This window comes from Pipistrellus hanaki (genome assembly GCF_964339955.1).
Source record: "Pipistrellus hanaki genome assembly, chromosome: 11".
NCBI lineage: Eukaryota > Metazoa > Chordata > Mammalia > Chiroptera > Vespertilionidae > Pipistrellus > Pipistrellus hanaki.
In genome coordinates this window covers 60,234,849-60,260,568 of record NC_140513.1, presented here as the reverse complement: position 1 = coordinate 60,260,568, position 25,720 = coordinate 60,234,849, and positions in this window count along the sequence as shown.

Here is a 25,720-nt window from a genome sequence, read left to right as displayed (position 1 = left end):
TGGGTGGCGCCGATGTTGGGGGAACTCAAGGAGCCTCCTGCTGATGGACCTCCCTGCTTGCTCTGTCTAGGGCTTGTGGGCCTACGTGGAGGGTTTCATCTTGCTCCTGGTGCCTTTGTTTCTTGCTCACAAAGTAGGCAGTTCCCTCATCCATGGAATGAAGATGGAGACAGTGACTTTTGTTCTTATAAAAGAGGACCTCACTAAGGGTTTGCTTCTCTCCAGGATGAGCTGGTATTTTCACCTTTTGTGAGGGCAGTGGGTAGTCTGAATGGAGATGTTTCAATCCTGGCATGACTGGGTATGGCTGTTGGTGAAGGTGTGGTGACTAAAGTGGCACCCCCGTCATTCCAGAGCGCCCCCTGCTCTATTTTGGCTCAAGTACTTAGCAGTGACGTGTTGTGAAGACTCTCCAAGTTATAACAGGCACTTGCAGAGCAAGGGCGATGGGACAGATAACAGGTCACCAAGGCAGAAAGCCCACATGCCTAGCAACCAGCAAAACTGGAAAACAAGGACCTCCTCCCCAGGATGACCTTTCTTCCCATAGGATATGATTGGCTATGCAGATTAAGCCCCTTGACCTTTCATATTGCTGGTCATGTGGCTCGGGCCATCCCCTGACCTTTCCTTCCCTGGCATATTGCAAGTCATGTAGTTTTAGAGACCCCCTTAGAAGGGAAGCAAGGAGTCAGAGAATAGATTCATATGACTCCTTTACAATTCCTTGAATGACTCTCCCCTACGCTTTGGTTTCTCAGGACAGTAAAGTTCTGACCCACATCAAATAATCTTAGGAACAAAGCCTCAGGTCTGTTGACCACAGAGACGGAGTTTTGGCCAAACTAGGGATGGCATTTAGGGCTCAGTTGTGTTTCAGTTCCAGGCCCAGAAAAGCAGCAAAACCATATGGAGTGACACCATGGCTGACATCAGGACCAGATGCATGACTGGTCACTCCCTACCCTAGCACCGACCAATGAGTGGAAACCACAACCCTGAAAGGACACACCTGGAAAGCTTACAAATATTCTATTGAGACACCCCCCACCTCCCACTTGAACGTTCCCTAAAATTCCTGCCTTTAGAAAACAGATAAAACCACTCAAGATAAAGGAAGTCAGTGGGGGTTCCCACTGGAGCACACATCTTTCTTCCTTGTTTTTCAGGCACATATATCTGTTTTATATCTCTTTCTCCTAAATGCCAAGGGTCCCAGTGACACTCACAACCAGGGGAGCAGTGAGCAGTGGCAGCTTGTCCTGGGCTAACCCCCTCAACCTGTCTCCAAGGTTCCCTTTTCTTTGACGTTCCATTGAGCTAACAGCAGCCCTTCCTTGGTTCACTTCTGTCCCTGTGACTTATTTCTCACTGAGTCCATGCCACCCTGCATGGCTCACTTCTTTCCTATAATATCTCTAGAGGGCCAAAGCAGAGCATTGCCTAGGCTCTCTCCTTTTGCTTGTTCTATCCTAAGCCCTTTCTCCCCCCCCCCCCCCTCCCGCAAACCTAGTGTTAATAAACATACTTTAAAAATTACCTGGACTTATGTTATGAAATTTTTCCTGCATGAAGTCAAGAACCCACACACTATGGGTTGGCCAGAGGCAGACCTGCCCCAGCCTGGACCCTTTCTGACACCAGGAATTGGTCTCTTGAATGGAGCTATTCTACTTGTCTTCATCATTCTCTTGACATTGTTAGTGCCCTTTGTCCTGACACATCCCAAACTGATATAAAATACTAGAGGCCCACTGCACATGTGCACTGGGGGGCTGGGGCTGGGGCTGGGGCCTCAGCCCAGCCTGTGCTCTCTCACAGTCTGGGACCCCTTGGGGGATGTCTGATTGCCAGCTTAAGAGTGGGCCTAAGCCAACAGTCAGACATCTCTCCTTACCACCCGTCTGTAGTGGAGGCAGGAGAGGCTCCCGCCATCACTGTTGTGCTTACCAGCTGTGAGCTAGGCTTCTGGCTGAGTGGCATGCCCCCCCTCCACCCCACCTCGTGGGAGTGCACGGACCACCAGGGGGCATCTCCTGCATTGATCATCTGCCCCCTGGTGGTCAGTGTGTGTCATAGCAACCAGTCGTTCTGCCATTCAGTTGATTTGCATATTAGGGTTTTATTATGTACGATAGTTAAGCCTTGACTTACCTTGTGTTATTTGCTCCGAAAGGATTGTACCTATAGGCTGGAGAACAAAGACCTGCAGGTCCTGCTAGGGATTATATAGTTTGAAATACTCTCACTAGGGATTATATAGTTTGAGGTCCTGGCCCTGGATCTCTTTGGCACCATATTGGGTCATTAAGGGGGCTTCTCCGGTTGCTTCTTATTTGATAACTTTCAGTCTTCATTATTGGTGCAGAAATCTATGGTGGGCATGCTGGTGCTAGGAAATCAGATGACAATAAACTATAGTCTCTTCAACATAAGTCAGTTCCCACAGTCTCCTGTTTAACTGCTTTATGTTTTCCTTCCTTTTCATCTGTAAATGCAAGTATCACACATGCAGGCCCCATTCTCCAGAGACAATTTAAAGGCGAGCCATGAGACTTATATGCAGTAAAGAAAAGCTTTCTGAAGCCAAGGACTTCTCTATTTTGGCTCTGAATTTTAGTCATCTCTGAGAGTCTTGGCTGGGTGGAATCCCTTTTCACCCTCAGGACCCCCAATAAGGAAATTAAAAAACAAAACATTTTGGAGTGCTTATTGTATAGGCTCTGTGATTTTGGATTTCCCATGCTGATCTCATCTCTGGTGATTTCACTTCTGAATGGGAGACATTACTCACCTACTATTCTGATGCTGTCCTCTGATTTCCCAAAAGAATCCTCTGGATGGATCCCTGCTTCTTTTGCATCTCAACTTTTGCATTTCCCTGAAGGAAGAATTTAGGTTGGTCACTGGGGTTGAAGTCTACCTGGAATTTGGAGCCTGCTTGATTCTTACCTTCACTCCTGGTCACTGGATGGCAATGCCTTGCTTGGTCTCCATGATCATTGCTCTCTTTTATCCCTAAATTGTATTCAGACTCTAAATATAATTCATTTTTTTCTCAGCTCTCTTTTGTCCCCTGCCTCTTTGGTCTCCATAGTTCCAGTCTCAGCTTTTCTCCCATTTCCTTCCAGGATCACAGACTAAGAAGCTCCTGGGCACTGTGGAGCTATAACAAACACTTTCCTTGGGAAAGGACAGAGATCACCATAATTTCATTATATTGGAAACTCTGGATAAGGACATTAACTCTTCTTCTGTTTTCTCTCTAAATTAAAAAAAAAAATCAGCATTAATTAGCTAATTAGCTTGATGAGAGATTGCTAGCATCTGTCAGATTGCACTCAGTCCCCTGCCAGAGGCAGATGACTGTTGGCCATGGTCCTTGAGAGAGAAGTGGTTTCCTTTCTCTTAGGACAGTTTCTATTTCTGTGCCTCAGTTTCTTCTTTAAACACAAGAAAATTATATTATTGGGTATATAGTTAGTCATCTTTGCTCTCCTTGCCGTCACTTAACTAAGACATGCTCTTGCTTCTGTATCTACACAGGCACGGATTGCAGATGCCACATTAGGGCAATGTGTTGGTGATTAGAGTGGAGTCATCTGGGAGTTCCTTGCTTCCTCAGTTCGATCCCTTCCTGAAGGTGAATGACAGTGGAGCTCCTGTGATTCTCTCTTGCCTTCTGATGTGTTCTTTGAAGCCAGTTTGCAGTTGTAGGTTTTGCTCTCTGTTTTCTTCAGAGGTAAAACTCAATCTCCAGTCATCTATGTCTTTCTCTGCCTTTGCCCCCCCACCCCCCCACCCCGTTTCTAGACAGCTCCTTTAATTTCCTCTTGATCCAGACAATTCTTTAAATGACATCATGTTTGGGACCAAGTACATCCCGGGATGGTCCCTTAAGGCCAGGTGCTCCAGTTTCTTTGGCTGGTATGTCCTCAGTGTTCAGATACTTGGTTGACATTGAGATGAAACTAAATCAGCAGAGGGAGGAATACTCTCTCCCTGAACCAGGCCCAGCAGCCCTCAGGAGGACCCATCTGGTCCCAGCAACACCTGGCTGGCCCTTTCTCTACTCTAGAGCGCTATCTTTCCCTGGGTCTCCAGAGTAACCTCAGAAGTATAAGGTCCTCATTTCATATTTCCTAAAACATCCCCTCTCCCCACAACCCAAAGGATTAGTCTCACATTGATGCATTTTTAATGGTTTTCTTTATATAACTGCATTTAGGGATAAGTAGCTTCCTGTCTTTTGGGAAGAGCAATCTGCCATTTTTCCACCTTCAAAGTTGTTCCAACTTCTTCTTTTATTTTTTTCTTAAGTCAAACATAATATCTGCCAGTAATCATTAAAAATCAAACTATATGTTCTTTAAAAAAAAACTGTAGTAATCATCCATTGATTCAAGTATGTGTGAAGAACCAGATCTATCTTTGCCTTCGGGTGCCTTTATTGGAGAAGCAGCAGGCTGAGAATTGCAGGCTGGATGAAAGGTTGCATATTTTTTTTTCAGTTTGGGATCCAACCATCCGAGTAGTGTTGTTTGAGATGCTTATAACGTTGAGAGTGGTTTGGCATTTTCTCCATTCCATCTTTGAGAACAACTAGTTGTGTTTCTATCTGGATCATCCGTAAATCTTTAAGTGATTGTGATAACTGTGACAGGATACTGTGACAGGATACTGCACACTGAGAGGCTTTCTTGGCGTGATTGACTCTCAACTGGTTGGGGCAATTGGCTTAATTGCTCCATGTCTTCAATTTCTACACTTGTAGTATGTGAGACAGATGGACTGATAGCTCCAAACTGTGGAGGATCTTCTCCAATCGTGCTCTCAGACCCGGTCATCTCTGCAGTAAATCTCCTCTGGCTCTTGTACACACACAGTTTCCTCTCCTTTGACCTCAGATGTTACCGGCGCTCCGTATTCTTGAACTCCTCTCCATCATGGAGCATTGAGTTCTGTTTCTGGAGTTTCCATTCCAACTTCTTTTTGTCAAAAGAGGTGCAATGTTGAGTAGGGAAGATACCGTACCGGTATTATCCCCATTAGAGCCATTCTTATAGATGTATAAATGAATATTGATTTCATATCCTCCCAAATATTCAAGTTTTTTTTTTTTTTTTTTTTTTTTTTTTTTTTTTCCTGTTCTAACATTATCATAAAAGAGGAAAAAAAAACAGGGCAAAATGACTCATGGAAAAGTTTCCAAATTAATTTTTCCATAGTCTTTTCAGATATTTGATCAGATGTAGATATGATCCTTATATAATTATATTTAGAGTCTGAATACAATTTTGTTATTATAAAATATTGCATTGAACATTTTCTGCATTGTCTTTTTTAAAAAAGTCATTATTGTTGAAAGTATTACAAATACCCTCTTTCCCCCCCTCCCCATTGACTTCTTCTAATCCGCCTCCACCCCCCCATGCCTGGCCTTCACCACCCTATTGTCTGTGTCCATGGGTTATGCATGTATACATACAAGTTATTTGGTTTATCTCTTCCCACTCACCTCTGCCTTCCTTCTGTGATTACACAGTCTGTTCCAAGCTTCTATGTTTCTGGATCTATTCTGTTCACCAGTTTATTTTTTGATAGACTCCCCATATGAGTGAGATTATGTGATGCTTGTATTTCTCTGACTGGCTTATTTCATTGAGCATAGTACCCTCCAGGACCCTCCATACTGTCTCAAAGGGTAAGAAATCATTTTTCACTGCTGCATAATATTCCATTCACCTGGAAAATCTTTTTCCATCCCTTCACCTTCAGTCTGTGTGTGTCTTTTTTTTCTGAAATGGGTTTCTTGTAGACAGCAGATATATGGGTCTTGTTTTCTTATCCAATCCGTTACCCTATTTCTTTTGATTGGGGCATTTAATCCATTTATATTTAAAGTTATTATTGATAGGTACTTATTTGTTGCCATTTTTATTCTATACCCCTGTGTTCCTTCTTTGTTTCCTATTTCTTTTTTTATTTTTACAGCAGACCTTTTAGCATTTCTTGCATTGCTGGTTTGGTGGTAATAAATTCCCTTAGACTTTTTTTGTCTGTGAAGCTCCTGATTTCATCTTCAATTTTGACAGATAGCCTTGCTGGGTACAGTATTCTTGGATTCAGACCCTTCCTTTGCATGACTTTGTATATTTCATTCCATTCCTTTCTGGCCTGATGAGTTTCTGTTGAGAAATCAGTTGCTAGTCTGATGGGGGTTCCTTTATAAGTAACTTTATGTTTCTCTTTGGCTGTTTTTAAGATTCTGACTTTGTCCTTGGTGTTTGCCACTTTAATTATAATGTGCCTTGGCATCGGTCTTTTGGGATTCATTTTGCTTGGGACTCTGCGAGCTTCTTGGATTTGTGTGGGTTTTTTCTTCTCTATCTCAGGAAAGTTTTCTGTCATTATTTCTTGAAACAGGTTTTCCATGTCTTCCTCAGTTTCCTTTTCTTCTGGAACCACTATATGCGAATATTGTTTTGTTTTGTATTGTCCCAAAGTTCCCTTAGGCTTTCCTCCTGCTTTTTAATTTTTTTTTCTAGAATCTGCTCTAATTGGGCATTTTTTTCCATCTTGTCTTCTAGTGGTCCTCTGCTTCTTCTAGTCTACTCTTGATGCTTTCTATTGAGTTCTTCACAGTAGCAATGTCATTTTTCATTTCTTCTTGGTTCTTCATTTCCTCTTGGTTCTTACTATATTGTTAAATTTGTCTTCCATTCTTCTTAGCCATCTTATGATCTTTTCTCTGAATTATTGCTCTGATAGGTTGCTTGCCTCTAACTTGTTTGCTTCCTTTTCTGATGATGCCTGCTTTTCTTTCATATGTGGGCTGTTTCTTTGTCTCCCCATGGTCTCTCTTTTCAGGATGTCTGGTTATGTAGTTCTCTCTCGCTAGCATTGATTTAAAGGCACAAAATACAATACAACCAGGTACAACACACAAGGCACTGAACAGAAATGTATTTGTGATATTAATAACCTCCAATAAAAGTGACCACTAGGAAAGGCAAATTAGGGGGTAGGAGAGAAAGAAGAAGCATAAAAAAAGAAGAGGGAAGGAGGAAAAGAAAAAGAAAAAAAAAAAAGGTCAAAATAAAATTGGGAAACAGATGAGAAAAAAAAAAGAGAGAGAGAGAGACAAGAAAGAGACTAAGAGAGAAAAGGGGAACAAACTACATACATGGGGAGAAAATTTCAATAGAACAACCACTAACCCCCGCAAATGCCAGCAACAGTACCTGGAGATTAAAACAAACTACAATACCCACTAATATCCAGCAAAGCAAGGGAAAACAGAAGAAAAAAAAACAAACAAATAAAAAATACCAAGCAACAGCAAAAGAATAAGCAAAATTAAAAAGAAAGCATAAAAAGCTTAAAAATCCAATATAAACAACATTCACCCAAACAGAAACAAAAGGACAGAGAGGAAAACATTTTTTTTTTTTTTTGCTAGTTAAGACAGCTAAGAGTGGTGTATATGCACTTGGTGCAGGGGATTGGAAATTAGATATATAAGTAGGGTGAAAATTTTAGCAGGGGGTAGACAGAAAGAATTGGGAAAATATAAAGCCGGAAAGGGTTAAGATAAATAGGACAGCAAAAGGGGAAAGGTTAGGAAGAGAGTGTTGGTGTAAAGGTCATGTTGAGATAGGGTTAAACAATGCTAAAGGAAAAATGAAAATAGAATGAAGAACACTAATTCCAATGTAAAATAAAGAGAAAATAAAATGCACTTAAATAAAGGGAAAAAAAAGAAAAAGGAAATAAAAAAGTTAAAATAGCAGTAGTCATAATGCTGATTGAACCTAAAAATGTAATATTTAAAAAGGTAAAATCAAGTGAGGAAAAAAGAAAACATTCAATTCTTAAGTAAAAGATGCAGAAAATGAAAATAAAAATAAAAAATTAGCATAAAAAGTGTGCAGTAGTGAAGGCCACTCACTTCCTCCGTTATTCTGCTTGGCACGCCTGTTTCTTAGTCCAGACAGTATTGCAGTTCCCTGCGTTCCACTGCACCTCAGTGTTGTAAGCTAGTCCTAATTTTAAGTAGGCGATTTCTTAGTTTCTTGATTTTTGATTAAATAAAACTAATAATAAACACGGTCAGTTTGTAATTCATCCCCTACGTGGCAGTGTTTCTGGATTGACTTCCCTGTCTTTTTGGCTGCTCTAGCCTTCTTTCTCTATGGCACTCAATACCGGTTTGTGGATGTGGGCTGCCTTGGAGCTGGTTCTCAGATGGTATCTCCCCACTCTGCTTCCCAGCTTCCAGAAAAGCAGTTCCCCCCTGCCGTCTCTCAGGGCCAGCCAATCTGGGTGGTCTCTCCTTTGTAATCAGAAGCAAAGGGTTTTAGGGGAACAAGCCCAGGTGCATGGCAAACCGGTGTGTGTGCAAGTACAAAAAGACTGCACACCTTTCAAATTCTTATCTTCTCCCTCTGAGTCAGATCAGAATGGGTTGCTTTTTAGAGAATCTCACATTAGCAACCTTGAGGACCCCCATCCACTTTCACGGATCAACAGCGGGGGCGCTTTTGTGGACACAGATTTCCCTGGTCCTCCGGGTCTTGCAGCGCACGCGATTCTCTCTGCCACCACAGTGGGCGCAGCTTCTGCCACCACAGCCTCTGCAGCTGCCGCCTCCGCTGCCGGGATCCAGACACCCCACGTTATCCCCGGCAAAATCTAACCTTTCTGTGGAATCCGCGTGTTTGCACCAATTGGGGCCTCACAGCTGTTTGGTGGTCTCCACAGTTGTGGTTTTTTCAGGTCTCAGATAAGATCCCCTTTGCCTTGCAAGACGGAGTAGTTTTTTTTCTCTGACCACTTAGCTCTGGGAGAGGTCTCAGCCGCAGAGTGGGCTGCTTGGTCAGGGAACTCAGACCAGCAGTCCTCCACCTTCTCTTAAGAGTTCTGCTATCCCTTAGCTTGCCAACAAACACTCCCCGAATGGTTCTCAGGTGCTCCTTCTACCTGCTCTGCGTCTAGGCTCAGAACAGGTCCCTCTATTCCACCGCCATTTTCCTCTCTATTCTTTTTAAAAAAGATATATTTAGGTGCTCCTATATTGGGTGCATATATATTTACCAGGGTTATATCCTCTTGTTGCATAGATGCCTTTAGTATTATGTAATGACTTTTATTGTTTCTTGTGCTGGCCTTCATTTTGAAACCTATTTTGTCAGATAAGAGTATTGCCACCCCAGCTTTTGTTTCCATTTGCATGGAAAATTTTTTTCCCATCACTTCACTCTCATCCTGTGTGATTATTTTGGTCTGAAGTGGATCTCTTGTAGACAGCATATATTTTTGTATCCAGTCAGCTATCCTATGCCTTTTTAAAAAAAAATATATTTTTATTGATTTTTTACAGAGAGGAAGGGAGAGAGATAGAGAGCTAGAAACGCTGATGAGAATCATAGATCAGCTGCCTCATGCACACCTCCTACTGGGGATGTGCCCGCAACCAAGGTACATGCATGCCCTTGACCAGAATCGAACCTAGAACCCTTCAGTCTGCAGACCGACGCTCTACCGCTGAGCCAAACCGGTTTTGGCTATCCTATGCCTTTTAATTAGAACATTTAATCCATTTACTTATAAGATTATTATTGATAGGTACTTATTTATTTAATTTATTGCCATTTTAATTATTTATGCCTATATTTCTCTCTATTTCTTCTCATTACAGCTGTACTTTAGCATTTCTTGTTTGGTGGTGATAAACTCCTTTAGTTGTCCCCACACCCGCTCCCCCCAGCTTTTTTTTTTTTTTTTTTTTTTTTTTTTTTTTTTTGATCTGAGAAGCTCTTTATTTCACCATCTATTTTGTATGATAGCCTTCCTGGCTACAGTAATCTTGGTTTCAGATGGTTGCTTTCCATTACCTTGCGTATTTCATGCCATTCCTTCCTGGTCTGTAGAGTTTCTGATGAAGGCCAGAAATCTGAAATCCAGGTGTTGGCAGGGTTGGTTCCTTGGGAGGCTCTGTGGGAAAAGCCTTTCCATACCTCTTTCCTAACTTTTGGTGACTGCTAGCCAACCTCAGTGTTCCTTGCCTTGTAGACATATGAATCCAATCTCTATCTCCATCTTCACAGGGGCCCCTTCTCGTTGTCTCTTTGTTTAAAATTTCCTCTTTGTCTTTTTTTTTTTTTTAATATATTTTATTGATTTTGTACAGAGAGGAAGGGAGAGAGATACAGAGTTAGAAACATTGATGAGAGAGTCATCGATCAGCTGCCTCTTGCACACCCCCTACTGGGGATGTGCCTGCAACCAAGGTACATGCATGCCCTTGACCGGAATCGAACCCGGGACCTTTCAGTCCCCAAGCCGATGCTCTATCCATTGAGCCAAACCGGTTTCGGCTCCTCTTTGTCTTTCTCTTATAACACCTGCAATTGGATTAAGGGCCCATCTTAGATCTAGAATGACCTCATCTCAAGTTGCTCAATTTAATTCCATTTGCAAAGAAACGTTTTACCCAAATAAATCACATTCACAGGTTCTGAGGTTTAGGACTTAGACATGAATTTTTTTTTTTTTTGTTGGGGAGAACTATTCAACCCACTCTAGTGCCCGAGGTTTTTATTGGGGTGTGATCACGTAGGCAACATCTGCCTAGCATACATTCAAATTCCAGACTCGCCAGTGAAAATCAGGTGTTGGCTATAAATTCCACTGTTTGTGTGAAAAGTCTAGGCACATTGAACCTCCCTTGTCAGTGACGGAGCTATTTGAGGACCAAGTTCCCAGATACCAGCTCAGGGCCGATCCTGCAAGCAAGGCCCTTCGAAAGATGACAACCTCAGGCCTGCTATACTAGCTCTTTTCTGTAAGGTCCACTCCACTCACCAGTACCCAAGGCATCTTTATAGCAAAATGAGGACCCTGTGATACAGGACCAACCCGCAGTACTGACTCCAGTCAGGCTCTCTAGGAGCCCCAGACGTGGCTAATTAAAACAAACCCCATTCATCATGAAGATCTGTGTTAGAAAGCTTGGTAGCTTCCTCCAGTGATGCACCTTCCTCACCGTGTAGCTGCTGGCAGGAGCCACAAGTTATGAATGCAATTAGTCTCTGTATCAGCATTATACAGCCAGTCCGCTCAATTTCATAGGGTCCCACGAGAAAACAAATCCCTTTCTGTGGGCATCTGCATGTAACTCAGGCCTGCCAGCCTCCGCAGTGATTTACCGTTTACAGCCCCACTGAGGGCTGTTCTGCATCTGTAACAGTCCCAGAGTCTGAGTCCTATTCATTGCGTGGTGAGATCCCTTCTGATTTTGGTTCAGCATACCTCGTACCAAGGCTAAAGGAGCCCATAGCAGGTGGTATAAGATTTCACCTTAGTGTCGGGTCCAGGCAATTAGGACCTGAAATTCAGGATTAAAAAAAAAAAAATGCCAGCAACCAATTTTCTTCTGCAGCAGCAAACTCAAATCACTGCAGGGCCAGACAAAAGTCCAAGTCACAAAGCTTTCTCAAGGCCCTTTCACCTGGTCTGGGAGTCGAAATTGATCCACTGTAGAAGATGCACATCAGACGGAAAAAACCGTCAGCCTTTAAAGGTCAGGCATTTGATTTCAACAAAAGCTCATTAGTGAATGAAGTGCTTTTGAAAACTCTATTTTCATCTGGAGGTTGCCTCTATGTTCACGCTGTTTCTTTTTTAAAGAGGCTCTAGTAAAACAAAAATCGTAGCAGGAGTGATCAGTGGTGAAGGTTTGTTCTGTTTCCATTGCTCAGAGTTTACATTTCAATTCACCCACCCATGGCAAAAAGCCAGGGAGTCGTGTGCCTCTACCTTTTTTCTCCCTTTGCAGCTTTCTCTGGTTGTGATCTTTCCTTGCTAGCATTTATGAAATTATAAACTGAAAGAAAGGGGGGTGATCTGACAGACCTGATGAGCTGGAAGGCCTGACAAGACAGTAACTGCAAGTAACAACAGGGGATGTTCTGATCATAAAAATGCTCAGCGGAGCAGGTTGTAATGGGAAGTCACATCCCAAAGCCTATAGGATAGACTAATCTGTACCTTGAGCAAGCCTCGTCCATTGTTTTTGTGCATCTAGGACAACATAACACATCAGAACGATCTCTTCTCCAGGCCTCTGGCATAAATATCCTGGTACCCGAGACAAAATGACTCCATCATTCCTCACAGTTGTCTTTTACATGAATATTTCTGTAAACTTTATGCGTTATATGTTAACTATCCCGCACCCACCAATGTAAAAGAAAAATGCATCTCTCCATTTTGCTTTTTATCCAACCCCAGAAATTTCCCTGCTTTACCATCTCCCACCTCCTTAATCTGCCACCGATGGATTTCATGGAAACTATATCATAATGAACTTAGTTTATTACTAACTGGAAAGGATAAAAGGGAAGGCCAAATTTATGGAAGGCATGCCATTTGTGCAGCTTTGCCAGGCTACAATTTAGACCCATGCCCAGTATGGTCCGGGTGACACAGGGAAGGCAGTTTCCTGTCAGTCACTCCTGGGAACAGGTCACTGGCCAGAGTAGGCGTGACCACTGCAAATTCAGGAAGACTTGAGATAGGCAAGCTCCTGAACAAAGGGATTTGCTCTCTCAGTTTGCGCAGCACTCTTGGGATTCTTGTTGCAGGGGTTGCACTCTTCTCAGCTCCCCTGCATTTGCCATGGGCCACGTGGACCCCACACACAATGGACTGAAACCAGCCTAATGCTAAACTGGACCCAGTTCCGCCCTCCAACAGAAAGGCTGGACTCTGACTCTGCTTCTAGCTCTGCTGAAGCTGTACATCTTCCAGGACTGGATGAAGGGAAATGGGAGTTTACAAACCAAGCGATGTAATTCCACACAAATAAAGCTTTCTACCACATCTCATCTTTCCATGGAGGCCTCTGGAAATTCTTATTGCAGCAGTGCCCTAAGAACCCCACTCCCACTAACAGCTGAGAAAGACCACCCATGCATTTCTCTGACAACATAACCCTCCTTAAGTCTTCTCCTTTGAGCCTAATGATGAAATAGGAAGTGCAAAACTTCCTATTTCAGAGCACGTTCTCAATCCTCAAACCTCCTCAGAGCACATTCTCAATCCTTTGAGATTTTGCTTTTGGGTTTGGCCCTCAGCTCTGACTGAAACTCTTTAAAACTTTTTTTAGGTATTGAATTTCTTTTATTGACAAAGAATATGCTTTTAAAAATAAATGCTAAACAGCCTGCCTGGTGTGGCTCAGTAGTTGAGTGTTGACCTATGAACCAGGAGATCACGGTTCGATTCCCTGTCAGGGCACAAGTCCAGGTTGTGGGCTCAATCCCCAGTAGGTAGTGTGCATGAGGCAGCTGATCAATGATTTTCATCATTGATGTTTCTATGTCTCTCCTCCTCCCTTCCTTCCTCTCTGAAATATATATATGCTTATTGTCCTTGGCCCATTCACAGTCCACCCGGGAATACATTTGCCCCCTTTCCCCTGCTACCAGGTAGATAGCACAAGAAAGCAACAGCATCACCTGGGCTTTTCCTTTTTCTGCATTTTAGCCTTCCTGGCCAAAAGGAGCCAGGGGATTCAAAGAGCCAACTCTCCTGGGCTTGGATCTGTTTTCAGATTCCACAGGTAACTTTTACCTCTCACAAAAGATTGCAGTTCAGATGTTGCTTTGTATTCTGGGGTAACTCCATAATCAGCCAGTCACAAGGATTTCATTATCCCCAGCCATCTCTCCTCCCCACTCCAAAAATAACACTGTACACATATTTGAATGAGCTGGAGTTGTTCTAATGCAGTGGTTCTCAAATTATTTTCATTGCTATTTCATAACTGTAATTTTGCTACTGTTAAGAATCATAATGTAAATATCTGTGTTTTCTGATGGTCTTAGGTGACCCTGATAGCAGTTTTTAATGTGCGAGCCACAGGTTGAGAACCACTGCTGTACAGCCTAAGGCCATCGGAAAACACAGATATTTATATTACGATTCATAACAGTAGCAAAATTATAGTTATGAACTAGCAATGAAAATAATTTTATGGTCGGGAGTCACCACAACATGAGGAACTGTATTATAGGGCTGAGACATTAGGAAGGTTGAGAGCCACTGTTCTAATGTATCCATGCCAGCGCTGCTTTATGGATCTTCAAGGCCACACTCATTTGGAGAATCTTTAGAAGCACTCATGGAACTCAGCATATAGTTGGGCTCACGACAAAGGTCTCTTATGGTACAGTGAAAGGATATAATGACAGAATCATCATGGGAAAAAATATACTAGTGGATTCTGGAAAAATCTAGGCACAGGCTTCCTTATACCTTTTCCATCTCATAAGGAGGAAGAACATAGCAATTTTTTTTTTTGCAGCAAAATATGTAGAAATATGTGTGCAATATTTCTGCCCAGGAGAGCCTGTTAGAGAGTCAGATTTAAGACTTTTACTGGGAGCTAATCACATCGATATCTTCTGCTTAGCATGTACCCATTTCCAGGCTCCGAGAAGGAAAGCAGATGTGTACTCTAAAAGACATTGTTCAAAGGGCCTAGGTACCAGGAACCTTCTTTAGGAGTTAGGGAATGATTTGGAAGCCAAATTCCTAGATGCCAGCCAAGGGCCAACCATGCCACAAGCAGGCCCTCCTGAAGTTGGCCGCCTCAGACCTGCTACGGTAACCTGCCTCTTCACAATCGCTGACCTGAAGGTGGGTTGTCCCAGATCATGACTGAGAGAGACTGTCTTTGCCTTGATGTCCCCTCCCCGCCTTGATTATGCAGCTGCATTGTAGAACACATAGCCCAGTTCTGCACAGTAGCTTCTTTCTTTTCTTTTTTTTTTTTTTAACCTTCTTTTCCTGACAGGAAAGACCCCCCCCACCCCCCCTCCAGTCATAGCTGTTGATTTCATGCTGACAGACCAGTGTATGTCCCTGGTGGAGTGTGGAGAAGAGGGGTTTTATTCTAACTTGCATCAGCCTCTGACAGACTTCCGACCCAGAGCCCAGGAGGCTACACCTTCAGCCTCACTGACTGCTTTGTGTCCTCGTTTACTTTTTCTTCTACAAAGACATGGCTGTGTGTTTTAGATTTTCTTTAAAAAAATCATCTGTCATTGCTATTTGTTTGGAGCAAAGCATGATGGGTAGGGGGAGGCTCAGACTACAAAACCTATAATGCCATCTTAGTCAGCAGGTGCTCCTGTACTTTCTTTATATCTTATTTCAGCCTTCCCTACTAAGATTGAGGACTGAGCCTGGGGGCCTTAGCTGGCTTGGAGGATAAACTCATCGAGAGATACTGTGCTTTACTCAGAATTGCCTTTCACCTATACTTCTGGCCTCTTGTCCTTGTGTCTCGTTCTTTAGGATGAATTGTTCCCCATGAGGCTCATTAGTGGGCCTGCCTACCACTGCCTCTTTCGGAGAGGAAACCTAGCTTAGGTTGCTCAAACCAAGACTTCCCTCCTGCTGAACAATTTCAGTCAGACATGCGACTCAACATGAAACAGGATCAGAGTCTGGGCAGTCCCATGGTTTCCAGAAGTCATTCTGTCCCCTTCAGGTAAAGGCCAATGGCTCACCTGTGAGTCAGCGATGAGTGTGTTTTCCCTATGTTAACCTAAGTGCCATATTACATTCAGGAACAACATACAGGGCTGGGAAAAAGTAGGTTAATAATAATTATAATAATACCATAATACATAAATAATAATACAAGAATCAACTCTGTGTTTTGCCTACTCACAGCTATAAACCTACTTTGCCCACCCCTGTATATTTTGATTACTCAGCATCTGTTCCTCCAATTTCTTTTTGAGAAGTTATCTTGTTTCTATGATGTGAGCAGCATTGGCAGTACAATAAATATAGCTGTGTGCGCTTTTGCTACAGAAGTCAAAGGGGATTTGGAGCCTTTTATTTATTTATTTTCAGATCCTTCCTGTCACCACTCCGGCCCATCGAAGGGTTTAAGGGGTTTCAGCTCAGCCATGAGTGCTCTCTCCTAGGATGGGTTGAGGCAGGGAAAATGATGGCTTATTTTTGCAGCAGTGCTGTGTCGGCAGCTAAGCCATTCTCCCCATAGTAACTTCTATACGGTCTATGTCAGTGATCGGCAAACTCATTAGTCAACAGAGCCAAATATCAACAATTGAAATTTCTTTTGAGAGCCAAATTTTTTAAACTTAAACTTCTTCTAACGCCACTTCTTCAAAATAGACTCGCCCAGGACGTATTTTGTGGAAGAGCCACACTCAAAAGGCCAAAGAGCCGCATGTGGCCTGCGAGCCTCAGTTTGCGGACCACGGGTCTATGTTATTCTTAAAATCTGGCACTGAGAACCGAACATGGCACTTCAGGTAAAATGACACTGCTTAGTGGTTTCTACTATTGCTTCATGAGCTACACAGTACATTTCTCTGACATTAAGATATTTTCCTTTTACCTATAGCCATTTAAAGTAATTATATTGCTTCATACTATTGTTATGAATTCAAATATTTAACTATCCCTCCCTCCCTCTCTCCTTCCTCCCTCCCTCCTATTCTCTCTCTTTCTCTCTCTCTCTTTGTTAAGAAAAACTGCAAAGCAGAATATACTGAAGCAGCTGGTTTTCTAAAACCCCAACTCATGTGATAGAGAAACATCAATTGGTTGACTCCCATATGCACCTCAACCAGGGATGAACCTGCAACCTTTTGGTGCTCTGGATGGCACTCCAACCAACTGAGCCACCTGGTCAGGGCACAAGATGGCTTTGAACTTTGTTCCTGTCACCTGTCATCTTGGCCAGCTCTCTGTCATCTGAAATATTGCCAGTTTGCCAAGTTTGGTGTTAAGGTGACTGAGGTTGTCATGCTGCAACTGACACACTGAATGGGTTTTCAATCAGACACGCCTCAGTATTTTCTTTTAAAACACAGTTACACCGCTGATTATATCTGGTCTTATATTCTACCTGTTGCTGTTTTTGTTTGTTTGTTTGTTTGTTTGTTTGTTTTAATCTTCACCAGAGGATATGTTTTCTGATTTTAGAGATGGGGAGAGAGAGAAAAAGAGGGGAGGGGGACACATTGATGTATAAGAGAAACATCGATCAGTTGCCTTCCAAATGCACCCTGATTGGGGACCGAACTCTCAATCTAGGCACGTGCCGTGATGGGAACTGAACCTGCAACCTTTCTGTGCACAGGATTGACAGTCCAACCAACTGGGCCACACTGGCCAGAACTATTGCTATTTAAAAAAATATATTTTAAAGGTTTAATTTTTTGAAACATTGTTCCTTCTAGTTTGTGTGTTTTTACCATATCTATATCCACTGGCATGAACCCATCTCGGAATTTTTTGATGCACAATAGTATAAAGTTCAAAAGAGCATAAAGTTCAAAACTATGAAGATACATTCTCGATGGCATTGCTTAACGAAGAATAGGAGCACAAAGCACTTCTTACAGTTTGAAAGTGAGTACAATTTGTTTCCACTTTAGACCTTTGCTGGGAGATGGGTTAGGTTTACCAAAAACACGAGATGATAATAGAAATCGCTGCTCCTTCCCTTGCTCAGGTGGCCTGGTGTGTTTTTACCATCTGTAACCCTTACTGTGCTAAACTGTAGATGAGTACAGTGTACATTTTCCCAGGCCTGGTGAAATATGATACGGATGTGTCAGGGGGTCTTCAGGATCACGGGTGTTATGCAAGGAAGGGCAGGGCAAGGTGAGGTGACGAGGCTGCTGTAGCCCTGTGCACCAGGGAGGCCAGCCCTCCCACAGAGTTCTGGGAACTGTGCCCTCCCACAGAAGCAGATGTGTGTGGACCTCAAGGGATGACGTGGTCAATGTGTGTGTCACCTGTCCTTAGAGATGAGATGTTCCCTTTCCTGTTGGGAAGGAAGGGATCTCAATACGAATGGAGAACTTACTTTCGGTCTGGCGGGAGGTGTGCCTGGGGTCTGAATCAAGTTACTGTGAAGGGAATAAAGTGATGTTCATTATACACCTGAGCTTGTAGACTACAACACATCCCCAATGAACTCCACATAAACATCGTTTGGAATATTGATTTACTAAAAAGAGAACCTAAAACCAAACTATATTGCAGGAAACTAGAGGTCAGAAAGCAAGCCAATATGTATTTTGTGCCTACAATGTAGCAGACCTGATGTACTGCATTTCATTAATTTCATTTGCAGGGGCAGGATTTTCCTGGTGTTAGAGCTGAGGAAGTATGCTGTATTAGGGTTCTCCGGAGAAATAGAATCTATCATCTATTATCTATCTATCTATCTATCTATCTATCTATCTATCATCTATCATCAATAGGGTGTCTCCCCAAAAAATGTATACATACTTTAATCCCAGATTACTTACTTAATTTTCACTCCTTTTCAGGTTTAACTGATATGAAATAAGCTTTGAACAAAGAAAATTTATCCTAAAGTGCCACTAGAGGGTTTTTTGTTTTTTTTTTAATGGGGATACATAAAAATTAAACTTTATGGTACAAAACTGGCAACATTTAATGAATTGAGGGTGCAAAAATACTGAAGGAAATGATTCTTGATGTTTGCGATTCCATTGCTTCACATTATCAGTGGTGCCTGGACCTGAACAGTCATCAGTTTAAAAAACAGGCATTGACAAAAAAAATTATTCATTTCTGGAGATTCTTTTAAATTTTGAAAAGTGGACTGTATGTTAATGAATACTGCCTTTAGAATCACTCGAAGTGCATATAGGTTTGGGGACACCCTGTAGGTAACTAGAGATGTTAAGATGGGGAAGCTGAGAAGTCCCAACCTCCATAGTTAGCAAGGTAATCTGGAGAGCAGGAGGACTGGGGTGCAGGCCCAGGCCAGGGCAGGAGGCCTGAGACCCAGGAGTCAAGGTCTAAGCCTGGGTCTGAAGGTGGAAAGGACCCATGTCTCAGCTGCTGCGGAACCTTGTTTGTTCAGGTCTTCAACTGATTGGGGGGGTCCCACCCACATTAGGGAGGGCAATCTGCTTTACTCAGCCAACTGATTCAAAAGTTAGTCTCATTCGGAAACACCCTCATAGACACACCCAGAAAAGGGTTTGACCAAATGTCTAGGCACCTAGATGACACAGAACATCCAGCATCACCTGGGGTGAGCATGGAGCATTTGGCCCACACAATCAGTAAGTGGTAGAGGATAAAGACAAGTAAAATGGTGAGACTGGAGCCTTCCAAAGCCACCTTGTAAAATGTGTAGATCCCCTGGCTTACACTCGGCAATTACTTAAGCTACTTTGAAGTCAATAAGCAGCTCACACGTGGTATTCTCCGATCTTCTCTCCTACCCTGTCTCTCCAAATTAGAGACCCTGGACTCCTTCAAGTGCTCAGGGAAACCTGGGTTAGCTTCCTTTCACCTTCTACTGTGATAGCCACCCCGGCAGGTACACACTCCAGGGAATGCACTTTACCTGTCCTCCCTGCTATTTTTGGGTGACCCTCAGCAGGTAGCTAGGATCCACTTGGTGTACACATCTGGAGTTACCTCATCTCTTAAGCCCTGTGGGCCTGGACACAGGTTATATAGCATCAGCTACACTGCAGCCCATGTGGGAACAGGAAAATGACAGTTTGCCGTGTTCTACAGCAAGTAACCTGAATAAAAAAGTACTTTCTGGAGGAGGAAAAAGAGGTGGGATAGGAGGAAAGGTATCAGCAGCCTTTTTATTCCAAAGTGAATGAACTTGCCATCCATGAGAGCCATTTAAATTATGCAGCTGAAGGCCTTTTCTTGAAGAGCGTGACTTTCAAGTTCAGGTGACAGGCCTGGTGATAGGACATCCTTCTGCCACCGCCCTGGCCCCCTACACACATGTTCATAGCCCAGAGGTGTGATGTTCTGATGTATTAATAAAAGGAGCCCTTGGCGTAGCCGGGAGAAGGCATGTCAGACCTTTTAAAATGTGATGTGTGGCTATGTATCAGAGGGAAGGTGGACAAGGACATTTAAATTAAAGGGGAACCTTGAAGGGTCCAGGCTTCGACATCATAAAACACTGTTACTTGCTCATGTCATTCAAGACACAAAGAGCCTCTCAGGTGAGTTCATATAAGCCTCAGTCGGAATAGGGATAGCGAAATAACCTTGCGACTCGTTTAGACTCAGATGTCCTTCAAAAACTCCTAGACAAGAAGTAGTGTCATAGAAACCCTGGAGGGAGTGTGAATGGCTACTTCCTCCTCAGACTCTGCCATTCAGGAAACCATAATCACATTTCAATTTTTTTTTTTCCTGAATGTCAAAAGGTAACTACTGGTATTCTGTCTTCTTGTAGGAATTCCTCTTTACAGGCCATTTTTTATCAAAAACACATGACGGGTAGTTGATCACTGAAAATGACTCTGCCATTAGGACAGTAAGTTTGGTATTTTTCTTTTTCCCTCCCTATTGAAACAGCTCTGGAAAGCAACAGAGAACCTGGATGAATCAATAAGAGATTAAGCCCAACTTTACACAGATTCCAAGTGCTTTTACAAGTGCAGGCTCATCTCTTTCTTTGTTAGTTTGAATTATTTCCAACAATTAATGAAATATTTGGCAGAGTGGCAAGGGTAGGTTGTAGTGTACCCTACAAAATGAGCAGGAAATTTTGTGTTCCCCCCACCTCCCTCAAAAGCACACAGATAGTAAAAACAACAAAAAGCAAACAAACAAAAGGTCATGCACTTCTTTCACTTTCTTGTACCCACACATCTTTCATTTAATGGGAGGGAAATTTGGAAACTTTAGTTCAGCATTGACTGTTTAAATTTTACTTTGGTTAACTGCCTACATATAAATCATGGACCCCTTTGAAAAATTTGACCCGAGGAGATTAATAAGCCCAAGAACTTAAAAAGTTGAAATGCTCCGTGATCATTATGTGAAGTAGCAATTATCACCATTATTTGCTGGGAAATGTTCACTTTAGATTTAGATTTAGCCTCTTTGTTTTCAACCAGGGACAATTTGGCTTCCTATTCTCCTTCCCCTTCTCCCCACCCCTGTCACAGACTCTATGTGTGTGTGTGTGTGTGTGTGTGTGTGTGTGTGTGTGTGTGTGTACGCGCGCGTGCATGCGCGCGCGCTATCAGCCAGAGATGCTGCTAAATATTCTACAAAGCACAGAGCAGCCCTCCACACACACACACACACACACACACACACACACACACACACACACAAAATATTTCATCCAAAAAGGCAAAACTACGGAGGTTGGAAAATTCTGGTTTTAGTTCAGGTGCAAGAAATTTAATAGTGGAACTGTTATGAAAGATCTTGTCTCCTTTATTGCTGTCAAGGCACCCAAATCAGACTCATATAGCTGCTTGGATTCTTTTATTTATTTTTTCAATGTTTCTACTCTCACAGCTGAATAGGATCTTTTAACTTGAACTTGAGAACACAGACACAAAGGGATTAATTGAAGAAAGCTAGACTGAAACAAAAGATGAACTATAAACAGGTCTTCAAATTGTTTACTTAGGCCAATTGAGGGACATGACTCTTTTAAACTACTGGTTTCTCTTGTTAGAATCTGATAAAATCTTTGGTTCACAAGTAATGTATAAAGGCTCATTAGCGCCTTGGCCTGTGTGGCTCAGTTGGTTGAATATTGTCCTGTGCACTGAAAGGTCACGGGTTCAATTCCTGGTCAGGGCACATACGTGGGTTGCAGGTTCAATCCTTGGCTGGGGTGCATACAACCAATCAATGTTTCTCTCTCTCTTTCTCTCTTATTCTCCTTTTGCCTCTCTCTAAAGTAAATTAAGGGAAAAAGGCTATCATCACGTGCCTAAAAAAAAAAAATAAATAAATAAAAGGCCTATTAGATTTCTAATATATTTACACTTAATTTTAAATGTGAAGTTTCTCTTCTTTTATTGATGTTGGTCTTTTTCTTTTTCATCCTATTGTGAGTTTAGATTTCTATGTTGCTTTACATATCAGCATGGGTACCTTTCTTAGAGCACCAATCCCCTAAGAGCTCCAGATGCCTGGGGCGGGCTCTCTGATCTTTGTGTTTCATTACTGTGCTGATTCTTGTGTCTCTTTCAATATGCTTGTGGTTGTGCCATTTCAATGAGGGATTGCTCAGAACTCTCAGTTGTCTCATGGAAGCTGGATATTGGGCTAATAACCTCACTGATTCATTTTGCTCGTGGTTAATTAATTTGCTTATTATAATCTCTATTGTTTCAGAAGGTATTTGGCACCATTTACTAGATACTTTAAAAAAAAAATTATCTTGCCTGGCCAATGTTACTCAGTGGTTAGCATTGACCTATGACCCAGGAGGTCACAGTTCAATTCCTATTCAGGGCATGTGTCAGGGTTGCAGGCTCTATCCCCAGTAAGGGGCATGCCTGAGGGAGCCAATCAATGATTCTCTCTCATCATTGATGTTTCTATATCTCTCCTTTTCTCTCTGAAATTAATAAAAAATATATTTTAAAAAATGGTAGAGAGAACCTGGGAAGGCACCTGAGCATTTCTTTAATTATTGTCCGCTGAATCCAGTGGCATTGGCAAAGCTACTTCCTGGAAACAAGCTTTGCCAGAGGCAAGAGTGTTGTCAGCTGGACCTTCAGCCCAGGTGCCAGGGCGTGGGTTTTGTTATTTAAATTCAGCCAAGCAGCCGGAATGAAAATGACTCAGGCCCACCCAAGAATTCACACAATCTCCTTTGTCTTGACTTTTAGTAAAACTTCCTGGTTTTTGCTGTATAAAATAAACATGCTGTATTGGCTCTGGGTCCCTGTCCCTGTCCCTGTCAGAGGACAGTGGTCCCACCCAGCCCTAGCTCTTTCCTTCTCTCTCTGTGTCTGTCTCTTTCGTTTTCTCAATCCCCAGCAGCCCCTACTCAGAAACCAGACTGCTCTCTAGCTGTATTGGACCCGGAAAAGAGAGAAATATTCACACAAAAAAAACAAACAAACCTTATCTTTATTGTTAAAAGTATTATAGATGTCCTCTTCTTTCTCCCCATTAACCCCTCCATCCTGCTCCCATTCCCTCAGATACTTTTTATTATCTTTTTTAAAATTTACATTTATGTTTAAAGTATTACAGATGTCCCTTTACCCCCCGCCCCCATTAATCCCCTTTACCCCACACACACTCCCCCCCACCTTCACCACACTATATTGTCTCTGTTCAGGTATATCTATAATAATAAAAGGGTAATATGCTAACTAGACTGGACATCATTCCAGATGTCCTTCCTGAGGAAGCTGCGATCAGAGGGAAGCCAGCCTGTGTCGGGGTGCCTGCGGGTGGCCCGAGGGAAGCCAGCCCAGGTCCCGGGTGCCAGAGGGAAGCTGGTGCTGGTAGCTGGGGGAAGGAAGGCCTGCTCTTGCACAAATTTTCATGCATTGGGGCCTCTCGTATGCATATTAGTTCTTTGGTTAATCTCTCCCTGCCACTCACAACCTTTTTAAGCTTTCTGACGAATTTGGCTACACTGCCTAGTAGCCACACTGCCCACAGATAGATCTGTGGACAAGCTGTTTTTGATCTTTGGATATTGACAACTCCTTTGTCTCAGAATCCGGAATTATTTGTCTAGTCCTGAGAAATGAGGCTGAAAGAAACTGGTAAAGTGCCACTAGGAAGCCTATTTCTCTACTGATGCCTTTCCATCATGTTTCCTTGTTCCATATTTGCAAAACTTCCCTTTATCCCAGAAACTAGAAGAAGAGCTATACTTGTCAAACCTATGGCTTCCCCTCAAAGTACTGTTATCCCAGAAGGAAAATTATTTTATCTCTTCTGAATCTTTTAGCTCTTCCCCAACCCATTACGAATGAGTCGACTACAAAAGTATAGAAATACTAGTCACGTTTCTGGGATGTAGAGAACCCACAATCAGTTTTTACTGTGTAATAATAAATTGAATGGTTAAAATGGTAGAAAATCACTTACTCTTTTTACTTCTTCTGGACTTAGAGATGGGACATTTGGCCAGACTCCCGGAACATTCCCACACTGAGAGGAGCAATGAGAGTCTGGGCTGTGGGTCCTTTATTGAATTTAAAGGTCAGTGACATGCTGTTCTGTTGCAGTTGAGGCCCCAGCTTTGAAATCACTCCTGCAAGAACTTTCTCATTTTTAAAACCTCCTTTATGTAAAACTGTCTACTGGCTCCAGTCTGAGGTTCAATTTATTCAGAGATAAGGCGAAGGAAGATCTTCACTTCTCTGATGTGAGGGATCTGAAGAAATTAGGAGTGAGCCAGATAAACATCAGAGAGTCAGCACAACACACATTTCCTAATGGATAAGATCTTTGCTTTTATTTTAATTTTCTCTGCATGGAGTCAGATAGCCTACGTGCCTTCAGTAATAACAATGCAACATTGCTAGTCTTCTAGGTCTCATCAAAAAGTCTTAAATTAATTTTATAATTCCATTTGGCTCCAAGGGAAGATAGATTCATAGCCACTTATTCATTCACTTAGCCTCATTTAATGAAAGCCTGTTGTTTGGAAATAGATGTTGCTGTAGGTTCTGGGTATAAAAAAAAACAAGACAAGTTAACATTAGGAAAACATAACATAGTGAAAAATTTTTCAATGTAATGATAAAAGATCAAGAAACTACACACAAAAAGAACAGATGGTGAATACTTTTGGGGTGGTTTTTGAAGCCTTCCCAGAGGAGGCCCTTGAGCTGGCTCTTAAGGAATGAGTAGGGTCTCACCAGGCAGATGAAATGGGAAAAGGCACTCAAGGCAGGTCAAGTGCATGTGTGACGAAAGACCTTGAGATGAGAAATGACAGGGTGCTTCTTGAGAAATAAGTAATTTTGTGTGGCTTTTATCCAGAGGATCGGCCTTGGATAAGACTGTAGACGTAAGCAAGAGCCAGAATTGTGCTATGCTCAGGAATGTGGACTCTGTCTTGCAGACGACATATTCCTCCTATGTCACACTGAAAGTTTCTTCTTCTCTTGGTAAAAGTGCACTTTGCAGACATATAATGGTTCTCTGGCAAGTGCAGAGTTGTATGAGAGAGTGAAGGTAAAAGAAAGAAATAGAAGAAATTTCTTTCTTTATAGAAGCAAGGAAAAGAAAACAAGAGAGATGATGATGAGGCCATCCTGAATGGTTAAGTGGGAGGAACATGCTTGCACCCATTTGCGAATTGGTTCCCATGAACAATGGCTCCTGATGCTGTCGTGGGGAAGCTGAGGTAGACTCAAGGAAATCAGCGCAGGCGAGCCAGTGGGTACGTGAGAGAAGGAATATTTTCAACTCATCTCTTAGACTGTATTGTGCTGTTTGACTGTGAGGCTGCAGAGAATACAGCAATTCCAATCAGGCTCCTGACACCTGAAATTTCCTTGGGCTGTTTCTGAAACAATTCGAAACTGATTTGAACTGAGATGAAGAATACGCAGGGCAGTACATAAAAGAGATTATTTTCCTCTTTTTTTAAAAAAAAATATTTTATTGATTTTTTACAGAGAGGAAGGTAGAGGGATAGAGAACTAGAAACATTGATGAGAGAGAAACATGGACCAGTTGCCTCCTGCACACCCCCTACTGGGGATGTGCCCGCAGCCAATGTACATGCCCTTGACCGGAATCAAACCTGGGACCTTTCAGTCCACAGACCAATGCTCTATCCACTGAGCCAAGCCGGTTTCGGCGAGATTATTTTCCTCTTATTGAGGCAAAAATAAATAGCAAAGGGTGTGTG